The sequence below is a fragment of the Canis lupus genome, chromosome 28 (genome assembly GCF_011100685.1).
Source record: "Canis lupus familiaris isolate Mischka breed German Shepherd chromosome 28, alternate assembly UU_Cfam_GSD_1.0, whole genome shotgun sequence".
NCBI lineage: Eukaryota > Metazoa > Chordata > Mammalia > Carnivora > Canidae > Canis > Canis lupus.
In genome coordinates this window covers 23,539,675-23,554,885 of record NC_049249.1, presented here as the reverse complement: position 1 = coordinate 23,554,885, position 15,211 = coordinate 23,539,675, and the positions used below count along the sequence as shown (strand labels likewise).

The 15,211-nt window shown below is 51.6% G+C and overlaps 1 long non-coding RNA gene across 1 annotated transcript; it reads left to right on the top strand.

The window, feature by feature from the left end:
- The first annotated feature begins 6,520 nt into the window (after window positions 1-6,520).
- On the top strand, window positions 6,521-13,724 carry LOC119866521. Its single transcript, XR_005380285.1, has 2 exons — window positions 6,521-6,647; window positions 12,404-13,724. It is a non-coding gene; the product is annotated as an uncharacterized LOC119866521 (long non-coding RNA).
- Window positions 13,725-15,211: the final 1,487 nt, after the last annotated feature.

Genomic DNA, 15,211 nt, shown 5'->3' with positions numbered 1-15,211 from the left:
CCAAATGAATATGCTTCATTATTTCTCTATGGTTCAAAGGGTGAGCAAAATATCCCTGCTTCTATTTGTATGATTCTAGGCATGCATGGTGGGTGGAGAAGAGAGCTACCAGTCTCCTTTTATCTAATAAGGAAAAACCAGAACAACATGGGGCCTGTGATGAGGATTTCAAGGAGGGACTGAATATGGCTGTTCTCTGTTGATCAGTGGTTTTCAAGAAGATCACCAGACAAGTAGCATCAGCACCACTTGGGACCTTGTTGGAAAAACAAATACTTTTGGCTCCACCCCAGTGCCCAGCAATCTGTTTTGACAAACTCTCATTGATTCATAGGGTTTGAGAACCCCTGCTTTAGATACACAGCCTTGGCAAAAATTGGGAGTTTCACTTTGTACTCAGGAAATGGAAACAAGGGACAGAGATGGGTAATAAATACCCTTTCCAAAATGGGTTCTTCTCAGGAAAGCATGAAAGCCATCAAGTCAGCTTGTCCAAGCTGGGCTATGGGATAATGGGCCTTGGCCCATCTATGCATGTTGGGGTGTATCTACCTTGGGCAATGGTGATACTGAGCCTTGTCATTGCTCAGCCATCTCTGCGGGTGAGGGCAGGCATACCTTCTGCCTTGTGTGACTTGTCATCTGGGGGATTCTCAGCACTCAATTTATCCAAAGAAGGCTTGTCCAAGTTTTGTTCTGTGAGCAAATTTTATATAGCCCTTCAAATCAGTATTTATTGTTTTTCATAATAAGTGTTCTCCATTGTTTTGCTGGAGCCAATAAACTTTCTTCTTGTTTCACTTTGTCATGTCGTTTTCCAAGTTTCACACTAAGTGCAGGAATCACCTTGACATTACTGTAGGGCCTTTGGGTCATTTCACTTACTGGTTTGCATTCCATGTGGCTGGTGGTCAGATGATGTCATTTCTGTTCCAGATTCTTTCATCACCTTCCTGTGTGAGCATGGGCAACTTCCTCCTCTGGAAAATGGGGCTGAATGTTGGGTGACTCCTCATTTCCCTTTCAGAGCTAAACTTTTCTGTCCTCAATCGGAAGCAGAGAAGAGCAAATCCCACCCAAGAGCAACGTTTCCAATTCACAAAACACTTCCACATTCATTCCACCTAAGGTCTTCTTCGAGAATGCATTGTGAGGGTGTCCCTGTGCACTGAGGTGATGTGACTCGCTCAGAGGATTTTGCACAAGCCCTCTCCCACCATGCTGCTTGCACACAGTGAGGCAGGAGGAGAGCCTCTGAGATTGAAGATGGCTAGAGTTGGCTACACGTATTGTGTATTTGTTATGGTGCAGAGCCAAAACTCAGCAGTGATTGCCATACATGTCAGAGGTTATTGAGAGAACATGATCTCCAGTTGACCTGCAGGCTGAACCAGGGCAATGGGAGGCTCCTTCCCCTCTTGCTGTCCCCTCCTTTGTCTCTGGAAAGTACATTTCCCCTACTATTCCCACCCGAGCAGCCATCTCAAGGATGTAGCATTGAGAGGAAAAGGTGTTGTTCAGATTGTCTGGAGGGCTTCTGTGAACCCAGTGAAGGTCTCTACGTGAGCTTTTAAGATTCCCACAGGTGAGTGTAGAGATCTCCCATTCTTGCCATTGCCCAGGAAAAGCCTCCTAAGTTCCCTTGCTTGTTGAAGGCGGCCACCTACCAATCTGGAGTGCTCTGCCTCTTTCTTCGGTGTCTCTTGGCCTGCAGTGTACAAGGGCCAGTGTGCAAACGGATCCTATGAAAGTACTTTTAGGATCCTGTATGTCAAGAGCCATGCCGATCACTTGGTGGTGGTTCTCAGGACCCTCAGAGGTAAGCAATGTGAGCGCTTAGTCCAGGTCGTGTTGCCAGCAGGCTGTGGGACCGGTTTTCAAATGCAGCAATTGCACTGTTGGGGATTTACCCCAAAGATACAAATGCAATGAAACGCCGGGACACCTGCACCCCGATGTTTATAGCAGCAATGGCCACGATAGCCAAACTGTGGAAGGAGCCTCGGTGTCCATCGAAAGATGAATGGATAAAGAAGATGTGGTTTATGTATACAATGGAATATTCCTCAGCTATTAGAAATGACAAATACCCACCATTTGCTTCAACGTGGATGGAACTGGAGGGTATTATGCTGAGTGAAGTAAGCCAGTCGGAGAAGGACAAACATTATATGTTCTCATTCATTTGGGGAATATAAATAATAGTGAAAGGGAATATAAGGGAAGGGGGAAGAAATGTGTGGGAAATATCAGAAAGGGAGACAGAACGTAAAGACTGCTAACTCTGGGAAACGAACTAGGGGTGGTGGAAGGGGAGGAGGGCGGGGGGTGGGAGTGAATGGGTGACGGCACTGGGGGTTATTCTGTATGTTAGTAAATTGAACACCAATAAAAAATAAATTAAAAAAAATGCGATCCTCAGCACTTTGTTTTACAAATGCTCCTGATGGCACTCCGCCTCCCTGGCCAGTCCATGTCTGGAAGAGAGAACTAATAACACTGAAAGCGAATCTGCAGATGGCATTTATTTGGGAGGCGTTTTGAGCACCGGGCAGGCTTTGGTTGGGCTCACTGTGAAGTCTTCTGCTGTGTTCACCAGGTTGGAAAAGTCACTGTCTCTGGTGTGGAGAGGAGGTGGCGTTTCCACCCTGCCCTCCCCCAGCACAGCCTGCAGCCCTGGCCCCTCCGTCTGGGGTCAGGAGACATCCCCTCCCCTATGGAATCAATCACTTCTAAATCTGACTCCTGGGCCAGTAATGATATCAACAGGGTCAGAGCTACGTAATGCTATAAGGCTCAAAACCACAAGTCATTTTTCATGGAGAGTTTGTTTCTATCCGAATTGGGCAGTTGTATGGAATCTGCTCGGTGGGAGCCTTCCGGCCTCATTAACTTTTCCCCACTGACGTTCCCGCTCACGGTAGGCACAAAGCAGGCAAATTAATTTGGAACGACTATCTCAGATGGGGAGTGGAACACAGCCATTGTTTTTGATCAAGGAGGAAACTTAATTTTTATTGGCAGCAGCCTTCCATTGAGGTCATTCTCACTGAAAATTCATTGCGCTCTCTAATCTGTTGTCCTGGGAGGGTCAGCATCAATGCTGTGTCCGTGGCTGCTGTTTTAATTCAGTTTTATTAACAACTAAATCTTGCCACTGCCCAAGGAATAGTTTTACATAAATTAAGGTGAAGTGTAAAGGTGGAAAGAGTACTTGTCAGAAAGGGCATTCGGATTTCAAGACCCTGGAAGGGGCCAGAATGGGCCAGACACCCAATATAGGGTTTCTGTAACAAAGAGGACCCGCCAGCATACCGAGACGGATGACACCAAGAACTAGACACATTCCCGAAAAGATGTGAGGAAATCAACTTAAAAATTACAAAACAATTTGCAAGGATGAAATGCTTTGCTATGTGAAGTAACTCCCTGGCAAGGCCTTTAGTGATATAAAGTTCAGCAAATCTGCAAATTAGAGTCAGTGACCATTTATATCACTCTGGGCAAACGGTTTCTCCCATTTGCCAACTCCAGCAAAGGGTCACAGCCCCAAGCCTATCATGGGGAAGCAAGATGGGCCAGAGGACGATGCTTTGCAAGTATAATTCATTCTCTCAGTGTCATGGAATGGGGTCTTCTGGAGGCAGAGTTCTTGTAGAGATTCTGTAGGACTCTGCCTATACCCTCCTGGCCACCCGGGGGTCACCCCTGAATGTTCCGGCACCCCTTGTCTGCCTGTATCTTCCTGCTGAGGGCAATCTCTGACTGGGAAGTGTGAGGGCCCACAGAGCAAGCCAGAAGTGCTGGGGTGTTAACATCCCAAGAGTGACCCTCAACCAAGAAGGGGTGGGAACCAGAAGATAAGAGGTTGGCTTTTTTGCCCCTCATGGGAAGACTTCAGAGGATCTCCAATGGGCTTAACCTCCACTGACCATGGCAGTGACCACTCATTATACTTTTCTCTTGGCTTTCTCTCTTCCCTGTCTCTTTGCCCATCCCTTGCTGGTGCTTCCTGGTGTCAGCTCACACGTGAATGACTTGTAGACCAGTTCTTGTCTCAGGAGCCGCTCTTAGGGGAGCCCAGACTAAGACAGCCATCATGGCTACATGTCGTTGGCTAGATGCTGAGCTACAAAGCAATGTGAAGAGTGTTTCCAAAGACTGGTAAATTCGACTAACCAATGTGTTGGCATACCAGCGAGTGGAGCAATTAGAGAACCTGACGTTGCTAGTTCCCAGTTTGAGATCCGTGTTCAGAGATGATGATGAGGAATGATCTATAAACATTGCCCTGCCTCTTTCGCTGCTTGCCAGTGAGAAAGATCAACAAGGTGCTTGGAGAGATCAGAACTCAGGGTGTATTTTTAACTGTTTGAGGAACCTCCACACAGTTTTCCAGAGTGGCTGCACCAGTTCACATTCCCACCAACAGTGTAAGAGGGTTCCCTTTTCTCCGCATCCTCTCCAACATTTGTTGTTTCCTGCCTTGTTAATTTGCCCCATTCTCACTGGTGTGAGGTGGTATCTCATTGTGGTTTTGATTTGTATTTCCCTGATGGCAAGTGATGCAGAGCATTTTCTCATATGCATGTTGGCCTACGACCCAGCAATTGCACTGTTGGGGATTTACCCCAAAGATACAAATGCAATGAAACGCCGGGACACCTGCACCCCGATGTTTATAGCAGCAATGGCCACGATAGCCAAACTGTGGAAGGAGCCTCGGTGTCCAACGAAAGATGAGTGGATAAAGAAGATGTGGTTTATGTATACAATGGAATATTCCTCAGCCATTAGAAATGACAAATACCCACCATTTGCTTCAACGTGGATGGAACTGGAGGGTATTATGCTGAGTGAAGTAAGTCAGTCGGAGAAGGACAAACATTATATGTTCTCATTCATTTGGGGAATATAAATAATAGTGAAAGGGAATATAAGGGAAGGGGGAAGAAATGTGTGGGAAATATCAGAAAGGGAGACAACGTAAAGACTGCTAACTCTGGGAAACGAACTAGGGGTGGTAGAAGGGGAGGAGGGTGGGGGGTGGGAGTGAATGGGTGACGGGCACTGGGGGTTATTCTGTATGTTAGTAAATCGAACACCAATAAAAAATAAATTAAAAAAAAAAAAAGAACTCAGGGTGGCAAATGTTCGGGGAGTGTTATTGTCATCCGCAGCCAACACTGACAGAGTTTAATAGGCAGGGGACAGGATACAAAGTGCAAAGTGTGGCACTCACCCCGGAGCAGCTCCCTGTCTCCTAGAAGACACAGGACTTTTCCCAAGAGAAGTTACTTGGAGGCAAACGCAGGAGCTGCTGTGGGAGGTTGAGTGGTAGTGCCCGAGGGGGTTGCTGGCAGAGTCAGTCTTCAACTGGGTCTGGAAGGAAAGGTGAGAATCAGGCCGTGGGAACAGGAATCCTTGTAAAATCTCACTTGATAATTAAATTTCACGGAACTATTAAGTTGCTCACGTGCAAGGCCCATGCCCATGGGTCACCTGTGGGCTTAATTCGTCCCGCAGACCCGCCTAGCTTGGTAACTGTGAAGTGCCAAACAAATGGAGTCAATGTTCAAGGTATCAAAAGATTTCTAAATTCTGAAATTCTGGCTTTTGTTGAGATTACTAGAAGATCTCTCAGCACTGGGTCTGCATTCCAGTGGGTTGAACAATGGGTTGAAATGAATAGAGGCCATTTACTTATTTTTTAATTTTAATTTTATTTTAATTTATTTTTAATTGGAGTTCAATTTGCCAACATATAGCATAACACCCAGTGCTCATCCCATCAAGTGGAATAGAGGCCATTTAGATGAGGCCTGTGGCTTTAAGTTTGCTATAGTTCCCCCCCGCCAACCTGATTGTCCCCTGACCAAGGGTCAGGAGTCACTGTGGCCAATGGTCAGGGGTCACTGAATCACAGCGCTTGCAGTTTTAAAATTTTTTCCCCTCAATACTGAGTAATGCCTCTAAATGCATGTCTTTACTTAAAATGACAAAAAGAAAGCCATCTGAATGTGCAGATGGGAAATTTATTTTTTTCAGGGGAGAATAAAATGGTACATATTGAGCATGAACTAATTGCCAGTCTCTGAGCTAACAGCTTTCCAGGCATAGCCAGCCCCTCCCCATTTTACAGATGAAGAAGTGGAGGCTTGAATGTCTCCAGAAACACCTCAAGCTTCTTAAGGGAAACATGGCCCTGCTCTGGTGCTCGAACCTCTGCTCTTTCCACCAAGCCCCAGGGCTTCCTTGACCTTGAGCGTCTTCCTGAGTGCCTGACTTTCACAGTCTGGGTGTGGTAAGTCCCCAGGGTCACTACATTCGGGGGTGGGTTAGGGGTGAGGGTGGTGGGAGGGAGAGCAGGATGATACATCCGGAATGGGGCCTTATGGTCACCCCTTAGGTTTGAAGCCTGCCTCCCAGGACCCACACGTCTGCCTCAGGACTTAATCCCGCCCACTCAGGGCCAGAGAGGTATTTCAAGAGGGGAAGCGAGGGCTGGTATTGAGTGTGACAGATGGGCCAATCCCAAATCTGGGGCCTCTGGATGAGGAAAAGAAGGCCATGACCAGGAAGTCATGGTTACTCCACATTCATGGCTTTCTTCACATTTCTTGAACTGCCAACAGAGTTTTGAACAGGTAGGGTCCCACCCAGGAGTCTGGGGGCTTCTTGGTTCATGGTCTTCCTGACATGCCTGAGGTGTCCACAGCTTTGATTCAGTCAGCACCTAGAATCTGCCCAGGCTCCCTGGGTTCAAGTCCCAGCTCCCTACTCAGCAGCCCAGAGACCTCCCACCTGTTCCTTGATTCCCCCTCTCCACCCATAGGGGATACTGTGAAATAATGCAGCTTCAGGAAGCAGTTAGCACCAAGTCTGGCACCTAGAAAATGTTTTATGTTAGCTCTGGGGAGCCTGGGTGGCTCAGTCGGTTAGGCGTCTGCCTTCAGCTCAGGTCATGATCCCAGGGTCCTGGGATGGAGCACTGAGTTGGGCCCCATGCCTCTTCCTCTGCCGCTCCCCCTGCTTGTGCTCTCTCTCTCTCGGTCAAATAGATAAAATCTTAAAAAATAATGAATGCTAATTCTGTAAAGGATGTGTCCCTTTCCAGATGACTCGGAAACTTTCCCCGGGACCCTTGGCTTTATCTACTTGCATCTGCCCACTCTCTCCCTCAGCCGGAGACCTCGGGAGCACTCCACGCAGATGATCTATGCCAGCCCCAGTGACAGAGGCAGCGTGTTCAGGAAGAGTGGTCTGTGCTTCCCAAGCGCCCTCAGCCTTCCTGAGGTCCCGGGTCTGGGGGGCCCGGAATCCGGCCCCACCTGGACCAGGATGCAGCGCGTTCCAGCTCTGTCCACGAGGTGGTGCTAGAACCTCACGTAGGGCTCCGGCCCGGGATTAGCCGCCAGGGCCGCAGGTGGGACCTCAGGACGGATCCTCCAAGTGGAGGAAAGGGGAGAGAGACAGCCCCTGCCGGTGGGATAAGAGGGGCGGCCTCGCTCCCGGTCCCCCTTTGCCTCTCTCCTGTCTGCCGTCCCACCGGACAAGGATGAGGATGGTGAGGCCTGAGGGAGCCGGGTCACCGCCGCCTGGGCCTTATGTCTGTAGCTGAGTCTCTGCTCGTCCTCTGTGTTGGGTCAGGCTCTGGCCCCTCTGTCACTCTCTCTGGTCCCCCTGTGGGTTTTCCATGAGCCTTTCTGCTCCTCTGCTAACACCTCCCAGAGCCCTCCAAGACCACCTGCCCTGTCCTTGCCCTCACCCCCAGCATAGTCAAGCCCAACCACTCGAGCCACCCCTCCTCTGTGCCTTCGCTTCTGCAGCCTTGCCACCACCTCTGCACCATCAGATCTTTTGCCCTTGGGTCCCCTGGAAGTGAGCGTTCCTTCTTCCCAAACCTCGTTGCATCTCTCCTATGCACTGGACACTTTCAACCATTCCACTGAGCACCTTCTTTGTGCAGCGGGGTGCTGGGGATACAATGGTGAACAACCCTGGCATCCCGGACCTCACGGAGCTTATGTTCCAGGTGCTGAGTTAGGTCTAAAAGGAGTGAGTGGGAGTGTCAATAAAGCATAGATGAGGATGTGTGCAGTGAACCAAGCTAATGGGGTGCTGTGAGAGAGCGTCACTGTGGGGTGTAGACTAGGGGAGTCTTCTCTGAGCAAGTGGACAGCTAAGCTGAGAGCCTTATGGCTGACAAGAGCCAGCTTTGCAAGGGGGCTCAGGAGTGGGGTGCTCCTGCCCAGGGGACACCACGAGGAGGGCTCGAGGACGGGAAGGTACTGGGCTATAGAGAGGAGGGATGAAGGCTGGAGCCCAGCACCCGAGCACAAGGCAGGAAGTCACCAAAGGGAAATCAATAGAGTTTAGACCTTTTTGAGGGTACTGTTGCTGCTTGGTGTGCAGTGGCCTGGGGGAAGGAAGGAAACCACACCGCACCGAGGATGATGGTATCTGGGACATGGTGGGGAGGAGCTGGGGAAGCAGGCCCATTGGGGTATGCTCTAGAGATTGACAGGCAGCTCTTCCCTATCACAAAGGGATGGGGTCTCCTGTCAAGTCGAATACCAACTCTGTTGGCTTGGAGGGGACATAGCCTCCTGGAATACTGAGAGGGAGGTGTTCTGGGAAGCGAAGGGTGACATGATGGAGCCGCCAGCTCTGGGGTGGGTGCAAAAGGGGCAGTGTGGCCTGGACCATCGACTTGACATTTGATTCGTAGACTCGAAACTTCCAGAGGCACTTCCAGAAGTGCTTGATGAATTGTGTCCCAGAAAGCATTTTGGGGGGGCCTCCCTTGGGCAAAGCAAGCAGCAAGGGTTGATACCGTTGGGGTCATGGGTGCCAATGGGGCTGGAGCAGGGTCCCCTTCGCTGCCTGCCACCAGGTGAGGAATGCTTGCGGTGGCTGCAGAGAGTGAGGGGCCAGGCTCGGCATCTCTTTCGGCCTTTGCTCTGTGCTCCCCAGGGCTCAGCCCAGTTGGCCCTCAACGCTATTGCATAAGCAGTGGGCTCCAGGCCCCTGGTGTTCTCTCTTTGTGGCGCCACCTGCATGCTTCTTCCCCTGGAGAGAGTGAGTGCTCTAGGAATAGTAGGGTAGTCCAGACTGCCCTGCAGAAGGGGACAGTGGGTGTCTCCCACGCGGCCCAGGAACACTTCCTGGACGCCTGCATCATACCCCAACTTCACTCCTCACCAAGCTTTTGCCTTCCTGTTGAGAAGGCCTGTTGGGCGTTGTTTACGGTAATTTTGCACCTTCCTAAAACTGGGATCCACCGAGCAAGCTGGGGATGGTGGGAGCGAGGACGTGGAACTTTGCATCTGCGGGAGGTGGCAATCGCTGCGGAGGGGACGGGGGGAGGGACTGGAAGCCCCAAGGACAGTGTCCCAGCTGCACAGTGTGCTGTGGCCCTGCCTCTGGGAGGGTGACTGTCCTCCCCGCTGCAGGGAAGGGGCCGCGGCACTTGTGCCGCTAGAGGGCGCCAGCACCCTGCAGCGGGGGCTTGCAAGGCCCGCTGGTAGTGGGTGAGATTTGGGGTGTCTCAGGGACCTCAGGATGGAAATACTGTAGTGCCTGGACCTGCTGCCTGGCATGCCCTGCACCCCCTCCTCCGCTCTGGTGCTCAAACGTGGCTGCTGCTTCCTTGGGCCTCCCGCAGCCCAGCGCTGGCCCCACTGTTGGCTGGGGAGCCCTAGAGTGGGGACCCCTGGCCAGGGCCCCCTCTCAGGGGCTTTGGCTGCTGTGGTGGACACTAGCAGGGCTCCGCAAGTTAGCCCCTGTGTGTGTAGTCGGATCTGCCTGTCCAGGATCCTGTGGTGCCTCCGGCCTCCTCCCTGCAGGGTGAGATTCCCCGGGGAGCCCCTGCCCCAGGCCTGTCTGTCCCTCTGTCCTATGGCCGAGCTGGGTGCTGCACTCAGTTGGAGCTCATCTGATGCACTAGACCCGTGCATCTCCTGGGGGCCGGCTCCCGGTGCGCCGCCTGGGGTGGTGGCAAGGCCCTGGCGGACGATGCGTGGGTGAGAAGGTGGTGTGGCCGGGCTCAGATGCAGCTGAAGGGCTGGGGAGGAGGGCCCGGCTGGGGTGGGGGACCTTGGGGGGCGGGTGGGACCACAGCACCTGCAGGAGGACGGAGAGCCGGAGGAGGTGGAGAGGGCAGTGAGCTGCCCTCGACAGCAAGGAGGAGGACTCAGACAGGCGGGGAGGACTATGGGATGAGAAGGTTTGGCCCGGTGGCCACCCTGGCTTGCCACTGTTGGAGAACCAACCCTTGGAGCCGGCTCTGCTCTGACTTCCAAAACTGTTTCCTCCAGGCTGCTCTGGGCCAGGAAAACACCAAGGAGGATGTTTAACCACAGGGCCGGGCTCCCTGGAGGGCGCGGGCAGAGCCACGGTCCTGGGCTGCTGGAGCCTGCGTGTCCCACGGGCCCACTGACGTCCCCACAGCTGCAGGCACAGGTGCTGCGTGTGCAGAGGTCTCTCTGGGTGGCTCTTGCCACCAGCGCCTCTGAACATTGCCAGCCCGGGTACGGGGCATGCAGAAAGTTCTTGGGCCCCCAGGCCTTAGCAGTGTGGGCTGTGGGCATGCCGGGCAGGCTGCGTGTTCTCCTCCCAGCTTCTACTCCGGCAGCTGGAGGATGCTCCTTCTGTGCTAATCCCCAGCAGCCATTTCTCAGGGCTTGAAACTAAACCCTCCCTGTGTATAGGGCTTGTCTGAAATGTTAATATATTTGATTTCAAATGTCACTGGGGGATGATTATCACCATTATCATGATGGACATTGTCCAGGGCTCGGGCACTTTGTGCAGAGTGTGTGGAACACGAGGGAGTCTAATGAAGGGAAGGCCTGTGGCTTGGAGGCAGCAGGCATGCTTCTGAAGGCCAGGATGGGTAGAGCGTTTGCATTATCTATGCAGGTTCACCACACACCAGGAGGTGGTGGGCCCTGGCCGGATTGCCGTTCATTCTGTAGTGCAGTGTGACAGTCAGTGGGACTTTCTTGGAGGAGAGGCTCAGAGAGGTTTAGATTCTTGCCCAGGGCCACACAGCAAAGCAGAGACAGACAAGGCTCAGGAAGCAGATTTCTGCCTCTAGATCTTCAGGGTTCTTTCTTCACAAAGGCTTGTTGGTTTCATTTGTTCACTTGGTCAAATAACCTTCACTGGGTGCTTACTGCATGCTAGGTGCTGAGGACAGCTTGGGGACAGGCCATTACCATGTAAGGTTGGTGGGTACACACTGTGGCAAGCCCAGGCTGGGTGTCAGGGTGGCTCAGAGGAGGGATTCACCTTGGCTGAGTTGGGTCAACAGCCAGGCTTCTTAGAGGACGTGAAAAATAGTTGAACTCTGATGGAGGGTAATCCAGGAGTGTGATACCCCATTGAGAATGTTCCGGGAGAAACAGAGACGAACCACCAACTAAAGGACAAATAAATAGCAGAAGTTAAGTGACATGTTGGAGCTCTCACTAGACTCTAGTCCCTGCGAGCAGGAATCAGTAGCCCTGAGACGAGTGGCTCTGGGGGAGCTGGAGTGGCCAGGGGCCCCCAGCTGGTCAGTGGCAGGGCAGAGGCCTTTTGTTTTCCTTTTTTTAAAAAAAAAAATTCTGTTCATCACGGGAAATTTCAAACACACACAACAGTGGGGAGAAGCTCATAACAAAGCCCCACACTCACGTCAGCCGGCTTCAATAATTGCCAAGTTTGGGCCAATTCTGTTCTGTCTGTTTCCTCCCTGCTCCCTCCACCTCCAGATGATTTCAAAGCAAATCCCTGACATCAGATCATTTTATCCATAAATATTTCAGCAGGCAGCTCTGAAGGATAATGACTCTTTAAAAAACATAATCACAATAGCATTATCACACCTAAAAACAGCAGTCGTTCTCCGTCGATGTTCAACATTCAACTGCCTCAATTTTTTTTCTTTTTTTACCAGTTGGTTTGTTCAAGTCAGGATCCAAGCAAGAAAGAGCCACACTTTGCAAGCAGTTAGGCCTTTTAAGTTTCTCTCGAGCTGTACATTTTCTTTCCCCCACCACGTGCCTGCCTTGCAACGTATTTGTTAAGACATCTCGTGCATTGTTGTGTGGTTTCCCACACCTGGCTCTTGCCGTTGGCATCCTCAGGGGTCCGTATGCATGTTCCTCTGTCCCCTGTGTTTCCTGTAATCTGGAGGTCTGGTACTTGGAGCTGGAGGCTTGCTCCCATTCAGGTGCATTTTTTGCATCTCTGGCATTCTTCAAGCACAAAATCAAAAGGCGGCCTGCCAAGCAACCTGTGTGTGTGTGTGTGCACGTGTGTGCCGGTGTGTGTGCACACATGTATATCCACCTGTGCACTACTTTCTTTCCCCTTTGGCCACGACCCGGTAACCACTGCTTTCCACTGTTCACAGGCTCCTCTCAAAGTTGCAAAACTGCTTTAAGGCACCTGCCAAAGAGAAAGCCAGAAGCCACAGAAGTACCCCCTTCTCAAAGCCAGTCCCTGGGATGCTGCCTCAAAAATGCCTTCTTCAGTGGGAACAGAATTCTTTGTGGTGTCTGCACACTAGATTCCTCCTGCTGCCTCCTTCCCTTGCTCGTATTTTGACATCGGGTCCTGAGCATCCAGCCTTCTCTTCCCGCGCCCCCCCATCATTCAGTGCCAGCTCTTTGCCAGAGCTGATGAGTTAGATGTGAGCCTCTGGTTCTGGCCCGAAGGTCCTGGGGGCTGGTGTGCCACACTGGCATAATGCTGAAGTGACAGCAGTGACCCCAACGCCCAGACTGCCCTGGAAATAGGAGGGGGGCAGGGGAAAGGTCAGGAGTGTGGGTTTGCTCTCTGCCGTTCCTGCAGGATGGAAAGCCCTACACAAGCCAAAGACGGAGACTGGAGGGGACAGCTGCAAGTGGAGACAGTGGCCTCATGCTCACTTGGGATTCCTGTCCTGGCAGCAGAACTGTGTGCTCTGTGAGCCACCCACCAACACATGGCAATTAGGGAAGAAATATGTCATTTCATACCCTCACAGTGTGTCTGGTTCAGTGGCCAAACAACAGGGAGAAATTCTTAATCCCTCTCCTTTGTCCCTCACATCCCATCCATGGCCAATGGTGTCAACTCAACCTCCAAGACAGATTTAGAATTATCCTCTTATCTCCATCTCTCAGCCCAGCCCCAGCCCCAGCCCCATCCCCACCCCACCCACTGCTCCTCAGACTCTTACTTTCCCTCATTCTCACCCTAATCCATCCCTCACACAGCAGCCAGAGTCAGAGATATGACACATAAAGCCTATCATACCCACCCCCGGCCTAAAATCCTGTAGTGGATTGACCAGTTGCCCCAAAACTCACATCGACCTGGGATCTCACAATGTGACCTTACTTGGAAATAGATTCTTTGCATGGGTGATTAAGATGAGGTCCTGCTGGAGGAAGGTGGGCCTTAGACCCAATGACTGGTGTCCTCAGAAGAAGAGGAGAGGACACAGAGAGGAAGGCCACGTGAAGACAGGCAGATTGGAGTGATGCATACAAGCCGAGGAATGCCAAGGTTTCTTCCCTAGAGCCATCGAAGGGAGCATGGCCCTGCCAACACCCAGAGTTCAGATCGTACCCTCCAGAACTGTGAGAGAATAAATGTGAGTGGTTTTAAGCCGCTCAGTTGGTGGTACTTTGTTATTGCAGCCCCAGGGGACTGATACAAACCCTTAATAAATGGCATTCAAAATTGTAGCTAGAATAAGGTGGCCCATCATGTCCTGCTGCTCTGGGCACGCCACCTGTTCCACCTGTCCTCTTGATCATCCCACAGACTTCCCTTCAAATGCCTGTTCCCCGAGCGGCCTTCCCAGAACACCCTCCTCCTCCTGACCCAGTGCTCATCAACATTAGGCATCTGTCCGTCTCTCTCAGATTGTTCTCTTGTAACTTCCTTCATGGCACTTGTTCCAAGTGGTAATTTTAAATAGGCTGTGATGTCGTCCCCTTACCCGATCAATAGACATGCATGTCTTTTTGTCCTTTGTCCCTGGCTCTTCATCCTGGGTCTGGCACACTGTAGGTGCTTCGTAAATATTTGCCAAATAAATGAACCCAACATACACACGTGAAAATGTTTCATGGGATGAGGCTGAGAAGAGGGTCAGTCAGTGAAGCATGGAGAGGAGGGGAGGTCAGAAATGACCCAACCCATGGTCCCTGGGTAGGACATACTGAGGAAGGCGGGTCAGGGCCAGGCATCTGTGTTTCATTGTGAACTCGGTGGTGGCGGTGGTGTGGAGGGGTGCCACATGTTTGCCACTATGTGCCGGATTCCTCTGCCGAAAGGACAGAATTTGGCTCTGCCTGCTAGTGAGGCGCGCCCTGCATCTGAGCGGGAAAGGCCTTCTGGCTCTCTGTGCTGTGATTTATGGGTCCCAGACAGAGGGCAAGTGCTCATGATTTACACGAGCCACAGACCCCTTGGGGCAGCGCCTGTGGTCAATGACATCACCCGACGGAGGAGATTTATGGCAGAGGGAAGACACCAGAGCATCCGGGAGCAGCTGCTCCAACTCCCAAGTTTACTGATGGGTCCACCGAGGCCACGAGAAGGCCTGTGATTTGCTCAGGGTCAAAGGTGGGCATCCTCCCTAGGGCAGGCCTGGAAGGGCAGGGCAGGGCAGCACTGGAATCCAGGTGTCTCTGGACATTTCTGGACTCTCCTGAGGACTTTCCTCAGGAAAACAGTCAAAACCAAGCAGATAACAACCCCCACCCCCACCCCAGCTGCTCGCTGGGAGGCTGGCATTTAAGTCACTTGATCTGGCCCAGCTTTTACTTAAAGATAATAAAAGTGACAGTTCTATTTTATTTAAAAGTTAAGCTTTTTAGGGGCGTCTGGGCGGCTCAGTCAGTGAAGTGTCTGCCTTCGGTTCAGATCATGATCTCGGGGTCCTGGGGTGGAGCCCTGTGTTGGGCTCCCTGCTCAGTGGGGAGCCTGCTTCTCCCTCTCCCGCTGCCCCTCCCCCTACTCGTGCTCTCTTGCTTACTCTCAAATAAATGAATAAATAAAATCTTTACAAGTTAATCTTTTTAACTTGTTTTTTAAAGATTTTTTATTTATTTATTCATGAAAGACACACAGAGAGAAAGGCAGAGACGTAGGCAGAGGGAGAAGCAGGCTCCAAGCAGGGAGCCCGATGTGGGACTCGATCCTAAGACTGCGGATCACGCCCTGA